The sequence below is a fragment of the Myxocyprinus asiaticus genome, chromosome 33 (assembly GCF_019703515.2).
Source record: "Myxocyprinus asiaticus isolate MX2 ecotype Aquarium Trade chromosome 33, UBuf_Myxa_2, whole genome shotgun sequence".
In the NCBI taxonomy this organism is placed as follows: Eukaryota; Metazoa; Chordata; class Actinopteri; order Cypriniformes; family Catostomidae; genus Myxocyprinus; species Myxocyprinus asiaticus.
The window spans coordinates 33,952,853-33,977,580 of NC_059376.1; the positions used below are offsets into that span (position 1 = coordinate 33,952,853).

A 24,728-nucleotide genomic window follows, 5' to 3' on the forward strand; every position below is an offset into this window, starting at 1 on the left:
AAAATTCCGGTCAACATAGCTTTATATTAAATATCAAATATGTTTTTACTGGCTGTATTGTCTCTTTGTACATTATTTTGCTTTCAGTGAGAACAATAGTTACTTGACACTGTAAACTTGTGTTGTGCCTGGTTAGGACATGGCGTTTGTGTTTTATAATTGTTTTATTTAGGGTTTTCTTTTTTTTTTTTTTTTTTTTTTTTGTATGTTTTCTCTGATGGGCTTCGATCTGAATCGCCATTGGCAGGATCCTTTCCCCTGGACCCACCCCACTCTACATGCTGTCAAACAACTCATTGTCCAAATGAACCAGGACCCAGTAAGTAGCCATGTACTTAACTGTACTGTATATAGACGCCATGGACAAAATGCAACATCCACATCCATTCATATGCTGGAGTTTAAATGCATTCAGCAACTTTGCTTGAGCCTTTCATGTAACAAAGATGAAAAATCCAGAACTTTGGGGAGAATCGTATACAAGTGTTGACATGTAGTTAACCAGATGTCAGATACGTATCGGGTTTAGAGCCACATTTGAAAGCGGCCTAAATCGGATCCTTGCAATTGGTTGAACATGTAAATGTGGCCTTGGTTTTAGTTGCACATATTCACTGACATTCTCCATTAATAATTCTCTATTGTCCATGGCATGAATTGTGAGGTTACAACACTTGACAATCTGTACTGTATCTGTGTTTTCACCAACAATAGTGCAAACCAACCCTTAAGGTAAATGCAGTTAAACACACTGGCACATACATACTCTGTCTTTAAAACACAAGGGTTAAAGTACAGTATCTTATACATGCTAGCACCAGCTTTGATTTTTAATGGGAATGGCAACAAGGCTGTGAGGTATAGACTTGCCATCTCTTCAATGGCATGAACTGTGTAAAGCTCTAGATCACATCTGAGTTTCCATAACTCATGTTGTCTGGAGTTCTTTGTATACTGAATGTTCTTGGACAGATATTTTATCAATGTCAGTGGAATGATCCAAAAACACTTTAAACTGCAGTACAGCCCATTGAAGAGATGGTAAGTCAGTCCCTCACAGCCTCGTTGTCATTCACATTAAAAAAAAGATGGCACTAGTGTGAATGAGGTCTATTGTGTGTATATCAACCAAATAAGGGTAAGTGTGCTGATCAAAGCAGCAAAGAGGGTCTTCAACTCCGCATTTTTCAGAATGTTATTATGCATTTATTTGGCATAAGACTTTATCCAAAGCAACATCCAGTCCACTGAAGGTGTACATTTCAATATGTGTGTTTCTTGTGAATCGAACCCCTGACCTTTGCATTGATAGCACCCATAATCTGCCAGTTTAGCAACAGGAACAATCTGAATCAGTGTATCCATGTGTATCGATGTTAAAGTTCACAACCAGAGCGCTTCCTCTGCTCGGGTGAGTCTCCCACACACAATCTCTCCTTGTTCTCTCTTTGTTTGAGAAAGCGCAGCCTCTACTTTGTTTATTATAGAAGAAGAGTGAGGTTGTTGGATTATTGAAGGTCAGATGCTGTCCTGGGAATCGTCTGCCCTTTCCTGCTCATTCACATCCTGATAAGACCGGCAGGCACTCTCAGGAGCAGAGGGCAGCGCCACGTGGTTTAAACTTTTCCCCCAGGCCTGACACACTGATCGATGTGCTCCTTCATGGCAGAGTGATCTGCTTATGTCCCTCACATCGCTACAAACATACACAGTTTCAATCACATTGTGAGGATACAAGTGTGAAACATTGCATTGTAGCATAGTCGCACACTTTCCACAAGTCCTAAATGGATTGTGTCCTAAAATCAGACAAGGAAGCAAGCAGCCATTAAAGGGTTGGTTCACCCAAAAATTTACATTCATCATTTACTCATGTTGTTCCAAACCTGTATGAATTAGTCATTCAACTCCGAGACTTTTAGCAGAATGTTTTTAGCCACAGTCACCATTCATTTTCATTGGTTTTTGGTGGAACTATCCATTTCAACATCAAATATAAGTCACTATAAACATAGTCAAGTTTTATGGGTCACTCTAGACCAGGAGTTGGCAACCTATGGCATGTGTGCCAGCACTGGCATGCGAAGGGGTAATCACTGGCATGCCAGCAACGGCAAGAGAGGAATAGACTATTTTATTCATATGAAATTCTGCACCTGCATTCAAATCTACATCTTGATTTAATCCTTCCTCATGATCACGCAGCATGTTTTCATGATCTGAATGGGAGGCTAAACAAAAAGTTAAAATGTGACTAGACTGCAGTATACCCAACAGACTCGTACAGCATGTGCAAGCCATTTGTGCATCACGAGCCGGCAGTGCTTCACTTTCGGTTAATCGTGCGAGTAAACGCACCCGCTTTGCTTCGGTCAGGCTGTGCGGATGACAGCCTACATTCCGTGTTTCATTTGTTTCTTTTTGCTTTCAGAACATAACGTGATGTAATAAGGAAAACACCACTATTAATCCTTGAATTCCCAGCATACAGGTACACCATCCTTGAACCATGGTCACACTCAAAATTACATTAAACATTTAATAGAGAAAACATAAACACACATCGTGGGGTTCCAAAAATCTGAGTCTATTCAAAATATAAATTAAACCTGGAAATAAAGTTTTAGGATTTTGCAGGCGCAATTCACAGAAAAGGGGTAATAGTTGATCGGCTTGTGATGTGCGAATGGCTTGCACATGCAGTGCAAGTGTCATCACAATCATTGACCAGGAAAATAAAAAATGGCACTCCATGCCAAAAAGGTTGCCAACCACTGCTCTAGACAGACTGGTTTAAAGGATGTTCACGCATACAGTGATTTGCAGTAGTGTATAAGAATTGTAAGCAAGCATAATTTACTATTTTCAGCAACATGACAACACCCACCGTTGGTAATGCGATGTGGTCATGTCCAAAAATGCAAAAATGTTTAGAAAAGTGTAACATTATGCAAATAAGCATATTAGATGGCGGTTTTAATGAGTAAAACATGCCTCCCTAACCTTAAAATGTAACCTAAACCTAACCAATAGTGATTTAAAAAATGGATGTAGACATTCTTACCCTAAACCAATGCCTAAACCTAACCAACAGAATCTAAAAATAAGAAAAAGCATATTTTCTGAAGCAAGCATGTCATTTCGTGTTATTCTCTGACACTCTTGTCTCACGTGTTAGCTTCCATGCTTGACTTGTCTCAAACCGCGTACTTCAGAGTCCAAAATCCAACATTTTGAGGTGAGCTACTGGGGAAGCTAACCACATTGGAATATGTAGATGTAGGTGAGACTGTAGTACAAGGATTAAAGAGGTCATGACATGAGGAATCAAATTTTCCTTTATCTTTTTACATAGAAGAGATCATTGTGTTTTTATAGTACACTGTCAGTTTTAGAACTGAAAAATCCTCCTTAATAGAAAAATTTCATTTATTTAAACCAGGCTGTTGAATTGGCCTGTTTGGAATTTGTGGAACTTGTGACATCACAAGGACCAAATATATCTGCATATAACTGCCTCTTCAAAAAGACATCAACTCCTATTTTTCGGCATTGCACCCTTGGCCCCGCCCACTGGTGCTAACAGTCAGTCAGACAGGTGAAGAGGAGCGAGGGTCTGTCACAAGGGTATAGTTTTAAAAAAAAAAAAAAAAAAAGGGTTTCATTTTTTTTAGTTTAAATATTTTACAGTTTAGCTTCAGTGTTTCATTGCATTTATTTTTTTATATCAAGTGATACATATAGAATGGGGGAAATCAGACATGTGTGCAGTGGGGGTCGTACATATAGCTGGACACCAAAATTTACAGTTTGTAAATACTTATTAAAAAATCTTTCATTTTAATGAGGCCAACTTATTACTGATATTACAGTGGAAGAAAACACATGATTCAGATTTAAGAATGCTGCTTTATTTTTTATTATTGAACTTTAACCACACAGTCCTTTTTTAATTCATTTGGCATGAAAGTAAGTCTTGTCGTAACTCTGAAAACTGAACATCAAACAAAACTCTATACCAATTCTGAGAGAGAGAATTACTAGATAATATATTGTTTCTGTTCTCTTTGTTTTAACATCATGCATTGGCAACGCAATGAACAGTCATTCCAATACAGGTTCAAATGTGTCATAATTGAAGTCCCAGACACGGCTAGCGCGTTTTCTAAAGGGTGACCAGATTTTGAAAGTCTCAAACTTTTATTTATTTATATTATATATATATATATATATATATATATATATATATATATATATATATATATATATATATATATATATATATATATATATATATATATATATATATATACACACACACACACACACACACACACACACACATATATACATACATACAGGGTTGGGGAGTAACAGGAATACGCATTTAAAATACAAAATATAAGTAACTATTCCACTACAGTTATAATTTAAATAATTGGCAATTTAGAATAGTTACATTCAAAAACGCTAAGCTAAAATGCTATTTCTAGCCATTTTATATGCACGTTACCAGGCACAATCATATTGTTTTTTTTTATCAAGAAAATTCATGTTGGATCATTTCTTTTTTCTAGTAAGACCTTTGACATTAGGGCAAAAATCTTATTCTTGATGATGATGATTTTTGCATTGTTTTCCTGTAAAAATATCTTAAAATCCTTAAAAACAAGATCAGTTGTTTTAGAAACAACACTACATAAGATATTTAGGTTTTTCAGAGAATGTGTTTTTAACATGTGCATTTTGTGTTTTTATAGTCAAAACAAGTGAGAAAAATCTACCAGTGCTGAAGTAATCCAAAGTATTTGGAATACGTTACTGACCTTGAGTAATCTAATGGAATACATTACAAATTACATTTTACAGCATGTATTCTATAATCTGTAGTGGAATACATTTCAAAAGTAACCCTCCCAACCCTATGTATGTATGTGTGTGTGTAATATGCATTATAATGTAATCAATATAATATCTTTTAGTATGTGAACTTTTGTGTTTTATACAATTTTTAACCACATTTTAAATATTTGTAAAATGTACAAATTCCATTATAGCCTTTTCTATCCATATGATGTAATATTCCATGTGTAATAATACGACTTGTCAGTGCTTAAAATTTCTTGTCACCTACACATTTTTAAACAAAATTTGCAACATTGGAACTTAAGTTAAAATACAATTCCACACTTCCACATTAAGGTGCTTGTACTATTTATAAAAAAATTAAAAATAATAATAAAAAAATATGGCTGTATGAATATGACCTGCAATCTCTTATTTAACATTTTCATGTGTTGTGCAAAAAAAATTGGTCGGCTTCTTTCAGCTTGTTGAACAAGCATTTTCATTTGGTCATTTCTAATTTGACTTGGATGATGACAGAGCAGCAGAGCGCCAAGTGCATGAGTTGTTGTCATAGTAAACAGATTCTGAGTGGATTGCTGCAATATTAGAACGAAAGTATTGTCAAATCATCGTGCAATGCAATAAAATATCTTCCCTTCCCTGCAATCGATACTAGACACGATACCAAGAAGGACGTTGAGGATATTTAATTGCAAATTAAAATAAAATCAGTGAGCCAAACAGCTGAAACCAGGACGTTATTAATTTTTTTTTTTTTGAGAAATGACGGGACAGCGGGACACACCTCGTAAAACCGGGACCGACTTCTGGTCACCCTAGTTTTCTACCTGCTTCTCTCCATGATGTACTGTAGTGATCCCCTTTCGCTCTGTCTTTGCTAATGTAATGAGGGCAAAAGGCCATCTGCTGGTTCTATCGCCGCCTAGTGGCATCTTCATGTTAAGGTGATAGCGGATTTAAAGGTTTAAAAACCTATCGCAACAAAAACGAAAACTAAATATTTTTTACAATGATTTTTATTTTAGTTTAGTTTGTTTTACCAGTTATGTTGATTTATTTCAGTTTACGAAAATGTTTTACATTTTTGTAGTGTTTTAGTTTACGATAGTAACCTTGGGCTGTCATGGGAGATTCATCTACAGCAAAGGGGTCTTAGACTTACACAGGACACCTTCATGTGCCTATCTAGATTTAGATGTTTTTGTACACTAGATGAAAGGTTTTTACCATTATCATGCATCGCACCACTTTTAAAAGACTGCATGTTAAGTTATAATTCTAAAAAGGAGACCTCTGTACTATTTCATTCAGCTGCGCTTTTGACTGTTTTTGCACCAATCTGTGCTATATTTAATTGTTGGTATTTTGTAAACATGCACTCGATGGACGTCTTTGTTTTAATGTGTTTCTGGCGATGTGTGCCACGTTTTAAGAGCAGTACAAGTGCAGCTTGGTTCAAAAAAAACTTTACTGACATAAGTGGACCTCAGGGAAGAATACAATTATAAAAAAAATTAAAAAAAAATCATGACCCCTTTAAAATATATCTAATGCTGGGTACTTTGAGTGGAAGACAGGAGACGCAGGAGTAGATACTTTTCAATAATTTAATAGTAAATGCAGGAGTGGAACAAACTATAAAGCACAACATCACAAAATAATTACACAATGTAACTCTTCAAGGGCTGACAATGGATGAACAAAACTAGAGGGTGTTTATACACAAGTAGTTATATACAAGGAACTAAATGAGAGAATGGAATACAGGTGAGGTTGATGAGCAGATGGAAGTGAACTATGGGAGATGTAGTCCAGGGGAAAACTTCAAAATAAGAGTCCTTGAACATGAGGGAGACCGAGGCTGTGTCTCGTTTGGAAGGCTGCATGCTAGGTAGGACATGTCCTTTGAAGGCTGCGGTATACGGAGCATCCTCCTTTTAAAGAAGTCTTGTTTACACGAGACTGCCTTCGTAGAACAAATGGAAACTGAATGTATCATGGTTGCTGTTTTTTTTTTTTTTTTTGGACATTTCCGATGAAACAAAGAATTGTGGGTTGTGAGTGCCCACGAAGGATACACCTCATGCATCCTCCAAATTCCCATGAAATTCCCGTCACATTCGAAGTGTCCTACTCACTTTTATGAAATGAGACAGCCACGATGACGTATGCGGCTGATAAATGCGACCTCCGGAGGACGCAGCCTTCCAAACGAGACACAGCCAGACTGTGACGATATCCTTTTTCAAATTGTGTTATAGTAAAAGTGTTTCGATATCATAACATAGCAGTGTGTGAGTAATAGTGTGAAAAAATATGTATTTATAAAGTCAAACTCCCCCGTTGTATGGAAGTGAATAAAATACAGTTGTTGTAGAGCCTGTTTAATTTTACCAGGATACTGCGATAAAACTTAGATTTCTGCACGTAAACATCAGTTTGCACAAATATATAGTAACGTTGATTCTGGGACTAGGTTAAACATTTCCCATACACACTGGAATCTGCAACAGTTCAAATGGCTAAAATTTCTCACTTTCAATAAATTATATCCACATTAAATTCTCACAGAAAATAAATATGCCAACCAACACAAATTAAACAAATTAAGATATATTTTTCATCCACTGTTCTACCTCCTACAGTACATTTATTCAAGCGGTATTTCAGTGTGAAAATAAAAACAGACTGCAAGTTTATACAGATGTGTAAAATGATAGTTTTATGAGGAAGAAGTGGATAACTCAGACTCTAGGGAGAGGTAAACATTTTATAGCTCTCTCTGATCCCTCACTTTGTGTCCTTGTTTCACTCCTTTCTGTCCTTTTTGAAGAGATTTAGTGGAGTTGGGGAAATCAGTTTCCCTTTTTTCTACAAAAAAAAAAAAGTTTCTACTAATAAGTTCATATAAAGTTTTAGTTGTCAGTTCAAGCGTATTAAGTCAGAAGTTCACCTGTCACTTAGAGGGGTAACCAAGGGAACATAACCAGGAAGATGTTATTTCCCTTGTAAGTAGTTAGTCATTTCATAGATGCTTTAATCCAAACCAATTTACAGCACAGGGAAAAATCTACTTGGAATTAAAGGAATAGATTACCCAATAGTTCAGTTGTTTTAACCCTATATAATTTTCTCTTTCCCTTCTATTATTTTCCTAGAAGCTCAAAAATTGAATTTGCGAAACACTTCCATCAAAAATATCTGCATTTGTTGTATGTAAAAGAGCAGCTCAGACATTCTTTCTTGTCATGAGTTCTAAGGTAGGACCCCAACACAAAGGGTTTTATTACATAAAACAACTAACCAAAATTTTCACAATGGAGATAAATCAAAACAGAAAAACTGACAGCAAACAATGATGACCGACCGAAGCAGGAACCAGAGCTAGACAGACTGAGTAACGAGGACAAACACACAAAACAATCTGGCACAAGACAGAACACGAGAGGATCTTAAATAGAGGAGCAAACAAGGAGATAACGAGGAGGGCGGGTGAAACAAATAAACTAATAATCAGACAAATAACAAGGCAAATAAGAGGGCAGGGTTATCACTGAAGACAGACACAAACACATAAGGGACTGAAGATTTACACCCAAGTGCATTCACACAGCATGAGACAAAACTCAAGTGCCCGGACTCAGCCACGGAGTGAATAAACAGTCAACCAAAGTGGCTGAATCCAGACACTATACACAAAACAGACAAAGAACACGTACATGTCAGCTCGGCCACAAAGGCGAAAGAACCTAAAACTAAGGGCAGAACCCTAACACTAATATTTCATTTTTTGTGTCACTGAAGAAAGAAAATAATACAGGGTTGGTACAACATAAGGGTGAGTAAATTATGAAATTTTCCTTTCAGGGTAAACTATTCCTTTCAGTGCCTAAAGGGCACAATGGTGAGCTCACATCATCTCTTGTGGGGTTCAAACCTTTTGATTCCCATCCCAGATCCTTAAGCACTATGCCAGAACAGCAGACCTAACCCAAAATGTAAGCATCAGCGTACCATCTAAGTAATGGGATTTAATTTTGAACCACTATGACACCCAGGCATGCATGATGATCTTCATTCAAAATGAGGGCAACTGCTTCTTATGGCTTTTGAAACCATTCTGATGGCTATGATCTGCACAATGAGATGAGCTGCTAATATTGCATTGCACTTTGGATCTGAATGTAGTTTTGTATTACTTACACGGTTGTTGTACACAATATGGTGTGAAGGACTCATTTCATTCTATGACTGATAAATGCATCCCAGCATGCATGAAAGAGGAGATACGGCTATACTGACAAATCCTTACAAATGCAAACAAACATACTCGCACATACACAAACGGAAACGGACACATACAATTATGCATACCATGCCGAGAAGATCTGGTGCCAGACTGGCAATGACTGTGTTCTCTATGGTTAATCACATTCGATTCAGAGATGGGATGCCCATTTCTGTGCCAACCCAATGACTGGGTGGCAGTGCCCACTTCACATCTTCCTGCTGCTCAATTCTGTGGAAGACACAAACAAATGCATACTGCATGTGCATGCATATACACACACACACACACACACACACACACACACGTTTGTTTTTTATATTATGGAGTCTTTACATGGACTTCTATTGCTTTTATACAGTTGTGCTCAAAAGTTTGCATACCCTGGCAGAAATTGTGAAATTTTGGCATTGATTTTGAAAATATGACTGATCGTGCAACAAAAAATGTCTTTAAGGATAGTGATCATATGAGGCCATTTATTGTCACAGTTGTTTGGCTCCTTTTTAAGTCATAATGGTAACAGAAATCACCCAAATGGCTCTGATCAAAAGTTTACATACCCTTGAATGTTTGGCCTTGTTAGACACAAGGTGACACAGGTTTAAATGGCAATTAAAGGTTAATTTCCCCACACCTGAGGCTCTTTAAATTGCAATTAAAGTCTGTGTATAAATGGTCAGTGAGTTTGTTAGCTCTCACGTGGATGCACTGAGCAGGCTAGATACTGAGCCATGGGGAGCGGAAAAGAACTGCCAAAAGACCAGCGTAACAAGGTAATGGAACTTTATAAAGATGGAAAAGGATATAAAAAGATATCCAAAGCCTTGAAAATGCCAGTCAGTACTGTTCAATCACTTATTAAGAAGTGGAAGATTCAGGGATCTCTTGATACCAGGTAGACCAAGAAAGATTTCAGTCACAACTGCTAGAAGAATTGTTTGGGATACAAAGAAAAACCCACAGGTAACCTCAGGAGAAATACAGGCTGCTCTGGAAAAAGATGGTGTGGTTGTTTCAAGGAGCACAATACGACAATACTTGAACAAAAATTAGCTGCATGGTCAGAAAGAAGCCAATGCCACAAAAAAAGCCCAGTTACAATATGCCTGACAACACCTTGACACACCTCACAGCTTCTGGCACACTGTAATTTGGAGTGATGAGACAAAAATAGAGCTTTATGGTCACAACCATAAGCGCTATGTTTGGAGAGGGGTCAACAAGTATTGTGCTCCTTGAAACAACCACACCGTCTTTTTCCAGGGCAGCCTGTATTTCTCCTGAGGTTACCTGTGGGTTTTTCCTTTGTATCCCGAACAATTCTTCTGGCAGTTGTGGCTGAAATCTTTCTTGGTCTACCTGACCTTGGCTTGGTATCGAGATCCCCGAATTTTCTACTTAAGTGATTGAACAGTACTGATTGGCATTTTCAAGGCTTTGGATATATTTTTATATCATTTTCCATCTTTATAAAGTTCAATTACCTTGTTACACAGGTCTTTTGACAGTTCTTGTCTGCTCCCCATGGCTCAGTACATCCGCATGAGAACTAACAAACACATTGGCTATTTATACATGGACACTAATTGCAATTTAAAAAGCCACAGGTGTGGGAAATTAACCTTTAATTGCCATTTAAACCTGTGTCACCTTATGTGTCTAACGAGGCCAAACATTCAAGGGTATGTAAACTTTTGATCAGGGCCATTTGGGTGATTTCTGTTATCATTCTGATTTAAAAAGGAGCCAAACAACTGTGACAATAAATGACTTCATATGATCACTATCCTTAAAATAATTTTTTTTGCATGATCAGTCATATTTTCAAAAATCAATGCCAAAATTTCACAATTTCTGCCAGGGTATGCAAACTTTTGAGCACAACTGTATACTGAGCTAAAGATTTTTTCTTTAAAATCCCTAGACCTCACAGAAACCGTTTTGCATTTTTAGACATTAAAACATTATTTACTATGTTAATTAATTAGGCTATTTTCTTTGTGGGGACCATTGGCTCATCCCCCACAATGTAGGCAAAACCTGATTTCCACACACAAATGCTTCTAAATGAGGTTGGACCATGAACTTCAAATCTATTTATACACTGTAAAGTTAATTATTAATAAAGACTACCATTAACCCGGGGCCTGGGTAGCGACTCCAGCCAGGTCTCCTAACAAGCAAATTGGCCCGGTTGCTAGGGAGGGCAGAGTCATATGGGGTAACATCCTCGTGGTCGCGATTAGGGGTTCTCTCTCTCAGTGGGGTGCGTGGTAAGTTGTGAGTGGATCGGAGAGTAGCATGAGGCTCCACATGCTGTGAGTCTCCACGGTGTCATGCACAGCGAGCCACATAAGATGCACGGATTGACTGTCTCGGAAGCGAAGGCAACTGAGACTTGTCCTCCGCCACCCTGATTGAGGTAATTGTGCCACCACTAGGACCTACTAAGTGGGAATTGGGCATTCCAAATTGGGAGAAAGGGGATAAAAGACAAACAAACAAAAAAAACATGCTTTTATTACCTTTTTTTTTGAGTACATCCCCTGAGATTTTGCGAGATTTGGCTAACATCTATGGACTCCCCAAATTACAGCTAATTATACACACACTGTTGCACAGATGCTAATTGGTGTACAAGGCTGTGACTCGTTTGACAGACAGTGGTCACAGATCAGTGCACATGCCATTACACTTGTTCTGTATCCAATATGCTAACATAGACAATGCTAAGCTAATGCATGCTAATCTTCAACACTCACTATTTAATAGCACGAACCTCTCTTAGTTAACATACTAGCTTGTATTAGGCTTACACATACTGAGACAAATATATTTTAACATGTGCCAGCAGAGAGAGCACTTTAGGCCAATTTAATTATGAAACTGAATTAATGTAGCCTAACAATAGGGAGCTCAGCTAATATTACACCACTTACTAACATAAAATTTATTGCATTTCTACAGGATATTGGCAATGACTTTTGTATTTGTACTGAGGGTACAACTATTTTTGTTCTAATTAGTCAGTTTATTAATGATCAGTGTTTTGGGCTGTTTTCATAAGGTTATTTCGGTGGTGTCATTGAGTTTTCCCTGCTGAAAAAGAACTACTTAAATCAGTCTATAAATGGGTTTGCTGGTATTAGCCAGTTTAATGGGATAATTCACCCAAAAATGAAAAATCTCTCATCATTTACTTACCCTCATGCCATCCCAGATGTGTTTAACTTACTTTCTTCAGCAGAACACAAAGATTTTTAGAACAACATCTCAACTCTGTAGGTCCATACAATGCAAGTGAGTGGTGATCAAACCTTTTTGTAGCTCCAAAAATCACAAAGGTATAAGAGTAATATAATAAAGTTATAAGCGTAATCCATAAATTCTAAAGAACTTTAGAAGTGATAATAGGTGAGGGTGTGAAACCGATAAAAAATTAAGTCCTTTTTTTACTCTAAATCTCCACTTTTACATCTGAAAGTCACATATGGAGCCCGTTTAGGTTCACTTTCACATCTTAAAGTGAATGTGAAAGTGGAGTTTTAGAGTAAAAAAAAATAAAATAAAAAATTTAAATATTGATCCGTTTATCACCCACACCTAATATATTGCTTCTGAAGATATGGATTTAAACACTGAAGGAATATGGATTACTTATGTTTCTTTGTGATTTTTGAGCTACAAAGGTTTGATCACCATTTACTTGCATTGTATGGACCTACTGAGCTGAGATATTCTTCTAAAAATCTTTGTGTTCTGCTGAAGAAAGTCATACACATCTGGGATGGCATGAGGGTGAGTAAATGATAAGAGATTTTTCATTTTGGGGTGAACTATCCCTTTAAGCTGGTCTCCCTGCCTTGGGCAATCTGGTTTTTAGCTTGTTTTGGCCGGATGACAAGTGCCTGAAAACACTCTAAATCCCTCTAAAACCAGCAAAACAGACCAGTTTGTTCAGGTTGGGAGACCAGCTAACCAACTTAGGCTAGTTTAAGCTGTTTTTGTTCCAGCAGATTTAAAAAGAACACAGGATAATCAGTTATTTCTTAGTTTGTTTTTATTTTTTCAGAAACAAGACATATTTAGGTACATTGTTCTCACCTCACTGACAGTTTTACATTTCAATCCATCTCTTTGAGCACAAAAGTCACCCGAACGGTTTTTAAACCAAAACAATTTGCCATATTACACTCTCGAGTGAGCACTGGTCAGGTGAGAAAATGACTTGAAGTTAGTGATGCAAGTGTATATAATCTGTCCATGAGCACAGAGGGTTCGTTTAGGGAAAAGGAAAGAGATTGGGGGGGGGGAAGAATAAGGAAACAAATGGACCTATCTCCCTCGTAAAACACTGCTTTTCCAGCCCATTTATCATGGACAGAGAGGGATTCTTTTTGATTGGCTGATTACCTTGATCATTCATCATGGCCCAGATATCCCTACCAATCTGACAACAGCATTTTGGACAATTTGTTAAAGATGACAAAAGGGCCCTCTTTTGCCACGGTTCATTTCTGACTTTTTTAATATTCAAATTAATTTTCCGTCTGAAACAAATGTATTACATCCTGTCAGGCTTGCCAGATGAATATTGCACCTTGAAACCACCCCTCCTCCCTGTGTAGTTGTGTGTCTCTCTCTCTCTCTCTCTCTCTCTCTCTCTCTCTCTCTCTCTCTCGACTTTGTGTAGTTCTGATAGTGGCATAAAGCAGTCTTGCAAAAGAACGAGAGAGAGAGTTGAGATGTCCTCTGGTGTCAGACACACCATTCTTATCCATCACTGAGATTTACAGGCAATTTATGTCCATCATCACTTCCTGTCCTCCATCCCTCCATCATATCACATTTAGTAAATCTCTGCAATATCTGGACTTGTCTCTCTTTGTCTTTCATTCTCTGTCTCTGTCTTGTTTTTAAGAATGTCTGTGTTTCTGACAGCTGGTTGCTGTATTTTTTGTTAGCTCAGGTGGACTAGTACAATTGGACTGAAATGCTAACATCACTGGGTGGCATGTCTGTACTAATGCATGTTTTGTTTGTAAGAAGGACTAGGCAATATATTGAATATTTATGATATGCTCTAAATCAGGGGTTTTCAAACTTTTTGATCCCAAGGACTCTGAAATATGATTATTGATTATCCCCTTGGACCCATTTTTGAAATATAAAGGCAACTAGAAAGTTTCATGTATAAAAATACCAATTTTCTGTGAGAAAAATTGCAACGGTGATATTATAAATGAAATATGTTCTTTGCTAAATCAAATGATTGGCATTGTTCAAAGTCTAAAACATATTCAGTTTAATTAAATATTATCTGGAAAACTTTTACTGTGTATTAAATTGACAGTGTATCTTTCATAAAATAAAACAATCATGATTAATTTCATGATTTTCAATCATTCTTCAGAAAGAATGAAACAGTAATAATGCAAAGGAAAAAAAACTTGTAGTTAAATCAAGTTAAATAGTTACCTTTGCCCTAAACAATCCTTTTGGGGAAAAACATGTATTTATTTTTTTGTTTGTGGACCGCTGAGTGCCCCCTTGTGCACCCCCACCCCCCCACCCCAGTTTGAAAAGCACTGCTTAAATCTGCTTAAACGGATAGTTCACCCAAAAATCATTTAATCACTTTCTTCCTTCTGCAGAACACAAATTAAGATTTTTAGAAGAATATCTCAGCTCTGTAGGTCCATACAATGCAAGCGAATGGTGACCGGAACTCGGAAGGTCCAAAAAGGACATAAAGGCAGCATAAAAGTATGCCATATGACTCCAGTGGTTAAATCCATTTTTTCTGATGTGATGGGTGTGGGTGAGAAACAGATCATGAAGTCCTTCAACACCAGAATGTGGAGGTGAAAGTGTAAATCTTCAGTAAAAAAGGACTTAAATAAACAGATCAATATCACCTACACATCACTTCAGAAGATATTGATTTAACCACTGGAGTCATATGGATTTATTTATGCTACCTTTTATGTCCTTTTTGGACCTTCAGATTTCTGGTCACCATTCACTTGCATTGTATGAACCTACAGAGCCGAGATATTCTAAAAAATCTTCATATGTGTTCTGAAGAAGAAAGTCATGCACATCTAGGATTGCATGAGGGTGAGTAAATGATAAGAGAATTTTCATTTTTGGGTAAACTATCCCATTAAATCAGCCCATGGCAATTAACTGGTCTCCCTGCCAGGCCAAGCTGGTTGAGCTGGTCTACACTGATGGTTTTAGAGAGGTTTTGGGTCAAGAATTGCTGGTCTTATCTGGTTTCTTATTCTGACTCGCTGCCCAACAACCTTATACCAGCTTGGCTATGCTGGGAGACCAAGACCAGAAAAACTGGTTTTGGGCTGGTTTTTGTGAGGATTTTTTTCAGCAGGTATTTTTGTTAGTGATTTTGTTAGCTGTATAAAATTTACTAACATGGCGTATTTTCCGATTATTTTAATGAGCATTTTATTAGGCTAATAAGTGTCCTAAAAAGCACAGAAGTAAGCCCTTTTTCTAAAAGAAATGTATATATATTAACTATTTTTTCTTAACTCTATTTTACTATTACTACTATATAACTCTATACTTGCACTTTTACTAAATCTTTTATTTACTTCGCAACAATGGCTGTAATGATGGCTTTGCTGATTTGAACATAACCCTTAAGCAATTTAAGAGCAAATCTGACTGCTGAATTATTAAAAGGTTAAAAATATTAAGATAATATGTCACATTTTTAGCTATATTGCCCAGCTCTATCTATAAGAGCTGTGCACCATCACTGGATTAAGCAGGTTTGAAACTGTTGCACTATGCAATGCTGCCATTTTCCACCCAGGCAAACATCTGAAAGGCAAGACAATCTGAACATCACAAACATCACACACGGAGATGCAATTTATCTTTTTTTCACTGTGGAGGATGGACAAACTTCAGAGTGAGCAGAATCCATTGTCTCGTCTTAATTTCTTAATTGCCCTTAATTACAAATACAAATGAACTGGAGGTCAAAGACGCATGCTAATTGAACAATCAGTCAGCGTTAAGATAGCAGAGTATTGTCCACCTTTGACAGCACATTAAGCCTGTGTGGCTGTCTGTTTGTTGACATTGAGGGCTTAGATGATGACTGTACTTCTGTGTCATGTACGTCCTTGATATTGCAAGGAAAATCGAGTTGGAATTGTAAGACAAGATTTTACATGGACATCATTTTCTCCTTGAAAGATCAGATTTTAATATCACTGGAACAGATGTAGAAAAAAAATCTAATACTGTTGCTCTTATTTTGCATTTGGTGTTTTCACAAACCCCCAAGTATTAAACTTTGGCACATAACTTGTCCCGCACCATTTGTGCTGCAGACATGAACAACACCTTTAATTTTGCAACTTGTTGAGGAGAGGTGTGGTATTCCATTTCTAAACGGAATTATGATTAATTATTTTCATTTTGCAAATGAAGTGGCCTGAAAATCCTATGAACTTAAATCTGAGGAGGATGAGTCATTCTTAGAATATACAGTATATATCACCAGAATATCATTTGAGAATTTAAGGTGGGCTTGTTTGACTTAGTCCAGTTAACAACCACCCAATACGCCCTAGAAATGCACTAACAACCACTAAAACATCTTGGCAACCACATGACAATGCTCTGGCAATCACCCACAACACGTTAGCATAGTTTTTTTTTTAGTTTTTTTTATGAAAGTTCTTCCTCCCTTAAGCTCTGAACTGATAAAACTAATCTGGTCCCAGATCAGTGTTGAAAGGTTACTTCTACCCAGAGGTAGAAAACATATTTTTCTGGATGAATTGCTGGCCGAATATTTCATTTCCACTCTTAATTATGTTGCTAACCAAGCAAAAGAACCTTGCTCAAGGAACCCAGCACTTCATGCATACAGTGCCATTACACATGTAGTCTGAAGCGAACAAAAAAGAAAAGGTCAAAGATGTGTGTTTGGGTGGGTTACAAGGACATTTTTTGTTACAAACTGGTAATTACAAGGGTATTATGCTATAAATGTGGTTTATGAGGACATTTCTAGTGTCTCCATAATTCAAATTGCTTAAACTTACTAAATGTTTTTTTTTTTTTGAAAATGTAAAAATGCAGAACAGAATACATTTTGTTTGGGTCAAAAAAGGCCTGGTAGAGAACAGTAGATATACAGCACACCTCCCTTTTTAAATATAAACAAAGAACATTGTTTTTTTATACTGAACACAAGCTTTTTAAAATGGCATTTCATCTGGAAAGAGCGCCACCTATATATCAGTGGTGGCACTTGCTGTACAGTAGATATTCAGTAAGGGGGGAAAAAAATAGAATACTTATTTTTGTGACTGTTTTGAGGATATTAAATGTTGGATGACAAATCATTTTTTGAAATTATATGAAAGTAAATGTGAAATTGATTCTAGAGTGTCCATGATGTTGGGTAGAGCCAACGGAGGAGTACACTGGGTGGGCATATGGGTGGGAATGGAATCTAGGACAATAAGCTCCGTAAAAGCAGGCTCTGGGACAGATGGGGCTACAGGTACTGGCTCTGGGACGGTTGAGGCTACAGGCTCGGGCACTGGCTCGTTGACCGTGGTAGGCGCTGGCTCTGGCCCAGGGTTCCCGCCATAATTCACAGCGTACGGTGGATCTACCACCGGGACTTGGTGAGGGTCTTCCTTGTGGGTCGGTAGAGGTGAGAGGTGTTAATTCCATTCCATAAATGGCACAGAGGTAGGGGTCCGAGACAGTGGTGGAAGAGATGAGTTGGCAGAACTTGATGGTGTAATCCAGGAGAGGAAGGTCTTGTTGAAATAAATCCATAAGTGAACCGGTCAGCTCCATGACTCTAGTCGGTCTGGACGTGTAGGAGAGGAGAATTAGAGGGATCGCTGGAGTAGAAGGTGGAGAGGAATCGCAGAGAGTCTGTATTCTTTGTTAGGTCAGTCCTTCTGTAACATTGGGTTCTTGGAGTGGAAGGGGTAGAGAGGAGACGCAAGAGTAAGTATTTTAAATCCTTTAATAACAGTTGCTGGAGTAGAACAAATGCTGCAGTGGAATACAAAGCTCAACATGCAAGCTTAACACTTCAAGGACTGACAAATGAATTAAAAAAACTAGAGGGTATTTAAACACAAGGAGCTAAATGAGGGAATGAAATTCAGGTGAAGATGAGGAGCAGATGGAAGTGATGAGGGCAGTGCACTATGGGAGATGTAGTCCGGAGGAAAACTTCAAAATAAGAGTCCTTGAACATGAGGGAGGCAGACTGTGACAATTATAGAATTAATTTTAAAATTGTGTATGTGTACTAGGCTTTATCTGGTGTCGCACCGAAGTACATCACTTACTCTCCCCAAAGAGCACTTAGGTCTTGTAATCAACTTTTCTTATCTGTCCCTTGTCTCTGTAAATCTAAGGGTAGTCGGACCTTCTACGCTGCAGCTCCCAAACTTTGGAACAGCCGGCCCTTTCACATGAGGACTGCTCCTTCACTAGCCATTTTTAAATCTGTTGTTAAATCTTATCTGTATTCTCTATCTTTTTGATCATTCTTAGCTTAAGTGTTTTATGGTTTAGTTACACAGACTGTATATTTTGTATGCTGCATGTTGTTTATTAATGTTGTCACTTGCGCATTTGCACCTGGATTTTCTTTCTTTTGTTTTATATTTTACTGTACAGCACTTTTGTGCAATTCTGTTGCTTTAAATGTGTTTTGATTTGCTACCTGTATTTGATTTTCCTGAAAAAATTTTTCCTGATCCACTTCGTGAAAGCGCTGTCATATTTGATTCAACAAATTCAATCGGTCACTAGACACGAGCGTTCATGAGCATTCAACATCACTGCCTTTAAACCTGTTTCATATCGCTTCTTGAGGCAGCAATTTTTTAATTTTTTTTTAATCAAATCAAGAGTTCAGTTACGGCTGTAACGGCCACTACAGCGGATGGAGATGAAGAACACTGAACAATAGGCTTGAATTTGGGTCTAGTCCTCACACAAAGCTTTCTGAAGACTTGGATTATAGCACACAAAGTGGATTACTTTTATGACCGTTATGCTTTTGTGGTTTATTTCATGGCAGCATATTCTGAAAAGTTATTTGGTATCTTATGGCAATCAAAATCAAATGCTTAATGAATGATTAAACGATTGCAAAAATAATTTTAACATTTGTAGTAATTTGAAGAAACTATATATATGGCACCACAGAACAGAATTAAACTAATGTCAGATTAGGTAAATGTGTTAAATGGTGGCACTGAATGTTTAATTAATCAGTGGGGGCAGTGGTAGCTCAGCGGTTAAGGCTCTGGATTACTGATGCCACTGTTGGGCCCTTGAGCAAGGCCCTTGACCCTATCTGCTCCAGGGGCGCTGTATCATGGCTGACCCTGCACTCTGACCCCAGCTTAGCTGGGATATGTGAAAAGAAGAATTTCACTGTATATGTGCAAATGTGTGATAAATAAAGAAAATTAATTAATTAAAAAAATCATTAATGTCATTGAATATAAATGCAAAAAAAAAATACAAAATGAATGGAATAATTCCATGAATTAAATATTCATGGTTTCAATAGGGATACATAAACATTTGAACATCTCTAAAGTTATTAATATGTAAAATTATATTTTAGATGCTGTCAATACGTAAATATTGTGTGCTACAGTGTTTTCCGAGTCTTTAGAAGCCATACGATAGTGACTGCATGAGGAACAGACTGAATTTTATGCCATTATTGGGAAAAGAATAACCAGGATATTTTCCAAAAATTCCTCTTGTATTCCATTGAACAACAACAAAAAAGTCATACAGGTTTGGAACAACCTGATGATTAAATAATGACAGAACTTTAATTTTTCCTTTAATGGTGACCACCTTCTCTCTCTCTTTCTCTCTGCTTGTCTCTTTGCCCTCCCTTCTCCTCTTTCTTGTCTGTGTTGTTTCTCCCTCTTCCTTGCGGGCTCCATCCATCAGACTGGCATGCGTGCAGCCGCCCCACTCTCAGCCACCATATTTCACCGCCTGCCATCAGAGGCCTGACAGCCCTCCGCTCACTAGGAAATTGCTTTGGCTGTGAGCGGAATTTCAAGCACCGGGTGCTGCCCGATTCACCCCTCACCCCCATATCTCTTACTCTTTCTCTCAGACTTTAACTCCTGCTCTTTCTCCTGATGTTTCTCTTTCTTTCTCTCGCTCTCTTCCTTACTTTTGCTTTACCTCCCTCCTCTTGTTGACCTACGGGATAAGGGGTGTGCTTCAGAATGTGTAATGAAGAGAGAAAGGTTTGGCACAGACGTGGCGTAGATCGAGAGAGCGAAAAAGAGCGAGGGGGGGGGGGTCAAGGGGTAGAAGAGTTGGGCCTATTATGCCTGCATCAGATGCTCACAATGTACACAACGGATAGAAAGGCAGCCTCAAACAAAATAGCCATTACTTTGTCGCTCTGTAGATTTGCATAGCAGGATGCTCTTTTTGATGCCTTGTCACTGAAGTGCTTTGACTCACTCACTCTCACGCCCCCACACAGAAGAGGTGCATCAAACAGCAGCCTTCCATGCAGCGACACCTCATTCCACGCAACGGCAGGATCTTCTTTTAACAGAAAACCACACACAAGTGTCACACTCATCTTGCCAAGCGCAAGCTTAATGATGTGGCAGCCATGATGGAGCTAGAGCTGTACACAGAGGTGCAGTTTCATGCACTGCAATGTATAAGACTGTAACAGAGAATAAAGAGCCTAAATGGCATGTGTGTGGCTCCAGGGGGCGTATCTGAAAGATTGTCAACATTTCTTATGTTCTCAGAGCACCAGTTAAAGGAATGTGGGCTTTATTTGAGAATAAAATAATTTTCACACATTTATAGTCCTTTTTTTTTTTTTTCTCTCTCTCTCTCTCCTTTTTGGAAGTATATACACTATCCAGTCAGTCTCTCTTTTTCCTTTGTTGCAATGTTTCTTTTTGTTGTCACTTCACTACTTGGACTGTTATTGTTTCCGAATTGAATTTCTGCTCCATAAAGGCTTTTTTTGCTGACAAATATTATTGTATGTTCTTCCTGGTCCATATTAATCATTTGTTTTGCATTAAACGCCTGCGATCGGGCCTCCGGTTGAGTTAGTGAGGCATGCCTACTTGGCTTGCTGACTCAGGGACATGAATTAATCCCTCTAAACTATGGCAGTTCTGACAGCTGTTCTATAAAACACCCAGGAGTGTTGTTGCTCTTTTGCAGGAATGTGATGAATAATGCTGTGCTTTTTTTATGCACTTTGAGGGTCGCTGATGTGAAACCACAGCATAGTTTTATTTAAGGTGTTTGCTTTCTTTGGTTCTTCGTGGATAGGCAGCCTCTTTGTTTATCTGATTTAAAGGAAAAGTTTAGGGTACAACGGTGCTTAAGACTCACCTTAAGGAAAATGTGCTTTTTTTCAAAAGTCAAAGTTTCAAAGTGTATCAAGATTTAAAAATTAAATGTCTTTTTATTGAATATCTACAGAGCAACAATGTGTGAAAAAACCAAATTTCCATTATAATTTATTTTTCAAATTTATGTATTTTTTAAAAGGTGGTGAGGTAGCCCCCCCACATTTGGGGTAAAGGGTCCCCAGGGGGTTTACACTCACCATGCACTTTATTAGGAACACCCGTACACCTACTTATTCCTGCGATTATCACATCAACCATCAGAATGGGGAAAAAATTTGATCTTGGTGATTTTGACCATGGAATGATTGTTGGTGCCAGACGGTCTGGTTTGAACATTTCTGTAACTGCTGATCTCGTGGTATTTTCACGCACAACAGTCTCTAGAGTTTACTCAGAATGGTGCCAAAAAACATCCAATGAGCAGCAGTTCTGCGGACAGAAATGCCTGGTTGATGAGAGAGGTCAACAGAGAATGGCCAGACTGGTTCAAACTGACAAAGTCTATGGTAACTCGGATAACCACACTCTACAACTGTAGTGCAGAATAGCATCTCGGAATGCACAACACATCAAACCTTGAGGCAGATGGGCTACAACAGTAGAAGACCACGTCAGGCACGTTATTAGGACCATAGTGTTTCTGATAAAGTGCTTGGTAAGTTTATAATGATATTGTGTAAAAATAGGGACAACAGTTTTAGGAATTGTCATCTTAGGCAAATACTTTTGAGACAGCAAGATGCTTTTTGAGTAACAAATTTAGATAGTGCTTATTTAAAATAACTTCAGAAATTGGTGCATCCTTTTCTGTTAATTTCAATCACATTTTGATTGGCATTTCATTAAATCTCAATCGTTATTAAAAATATATATATATATAATATCCATTGTGATTGAGCCCATTTTGAACAAAACAAATCTATTCCACCCACTTAAGAAAAACAATGTGTTTTATAGGGGCCTTTAGCCCCTACAGTAGGGGGCTTTTACCCAAAATATGATCTTTTCACTTATTGGACAGTTTTTTTTTTTTTTTTTCCTGTTTAATCACCTTGAACAAAACTGAATGACAAACAATTATTTTGTCCCCAAATAAATGTGATAATTTCAGAGTTTCCCAGGAGACATTTAAAAAATTCTCAAAATCAAATTTAGACTTTACACGCAATGATCACATGGATCAGAAATATTTTGCAATGTACAATGTGACCTGTCCTGTGGTAGTTTTTGTTTCTGTTTAGTGTTTTGGGAGGAAAATAATTTCAAATGTGCCTTTAGCCACATTGTACCCTACCCATGAATGACAATTCTGTCATTTACTTACTCTCATGTTGTGCTGATCCTGTATAACATTCTTCTGTGTAACATGAAAGGAGACATTTTGATGAATATTCCACACTGCTTTTTTTCAATACCATGTAAGCAGACAGTGACTAGCCTGCTAAAAAAAAAAAAAAAAAAAAATCCCAGGCTGGTTTGCTGATTTTAGAGGGGTTTGGGACACTTTTCAGGCTGGAACCAGCTGTCCTCCTAGGTAAACCATGGAGCTGAGCACCAGCTTACCCAGGCTGGGAAACCAGCTTGAACAAACAAAGACCAGCAAACCAACTTAGGCAGGTTCAAGCAGGTTTTTGGTGAGACAGTGGCTGAAAAAACTAAATTTAAATACCATAATAGTCCATGTGACTTTGCTATAATGCCTTATTAAAACTTTGTGTGAGAAACAAACCAAAATTGAAACCATTATTCTCTGAAAATCTTGCCCTTCATCACAGTTCTCAAATCTCGTTTTTATTTTAATATACTGTATGTATGAACATAAACTGTATAAGTTTATTATATATTTATATTTATATAAACATTTTTGATTTTGAGTAAACTATTATTTAATTTCTATTTCATAATATATACTCTGTGTGTGTGTGAGTGTGTGAGTGTGTGTGTGTGTGTATACACATACAAACAGTTGTGCTCAAAACTTTGCATACCCTGGCAGAAATTGTGAAATTTTGGCATTGATTTTGAAAATATGACTGATCGTGCAACAAAAAATGTCTTTAAGGATAGTGATCATATGAAGCCATTTATCATCATATAGTTGTTTGGCTCCTTTTTAAATCATAATGATAACAGAAATCACCCAAATGGCCCTGATCAAAAGTTTACATACCCTTGAATGTTTGGCCTTGTTACAGACACAAGGTGACACACACAGGTTTAAATGGCAATTAAAGGTTAATTTCCCAGAAAGAAGCCTTTATTGCGCCAATGCCACAAAAAAAAAAAAGCCCGGTTACAATATGTCCGACAACACCTTGACTTGCCTCACAGCTATAATTTGGAGTGATGAGACCAAAATAGAGCTTTATGGTCACAACCATAAGCGCTATGTTTGGAGAGGGGTCAACAAGGCCTATAGTGAAAAGAATACCATCCCCACTATGAAGCATGGTGGTGGCTCACTGATGTTTTGGGGGTGTGTGAGCTCTAAAGGCACGGGGAATCTTGTGAAAATTGATGGCAAGATGAATGCAGCATGTTATCAGAAAATACTGGCAGACAGTTTGCATTCTTCTGCACGAAAGCTGCGCATGGGACACTCTTGGACTTTCCAGCACGACAATGACCCTAAGCACAAGGCCAAGTTGACCCTCCAGTGGTTACAGCAGAAAAGGGTGAAGGTTCTGGAGTGGCCATCACAGTCTCCTGACCTTAATATCATTGAGCCACTCTGGGGAGATCTCAAACGTGTGGTTCATGCAAGATGACCAAAGACTTTGCATGACCTGGAGGCATTTTGCAGAGACAAATGGGCAGCTATACCACCTGCAAGAATTTGGGGCCTCATATACAACTATTACAAAAGACTGCACACTATCATTGATGCTAAAGGGGGCAATGCACAGTACAAAGAACTAGGGGTATGCAGACTTTTGAACAGGGGTCATTTCATTTTTGTCTTTGTTGCCATGTTTTGTTTTATGATTGTGCCATTCTGTTATAACCTACAGTTGAATATGAATCCCATAAGAAATAAAAGAAATGTGTTTTGCCTGTTCATTCATGTTTTCTTTAAAAATGGTACAATTATTACCAATTCTCCAAGGGTATGC

General features: G+C 37.8%; 1 pseudogene; it reads left to right on the top strand.

Annotated features, from left to right (window-relative positions):
- The window catches only part of LOC127424073 (cytosolic carboxypeptidase 6-like), a 464,974-nt pseudogene that overhangs the window by 430,823 nt on the left and 9,423 nt on the right, over positions 1-24,728 (top strand).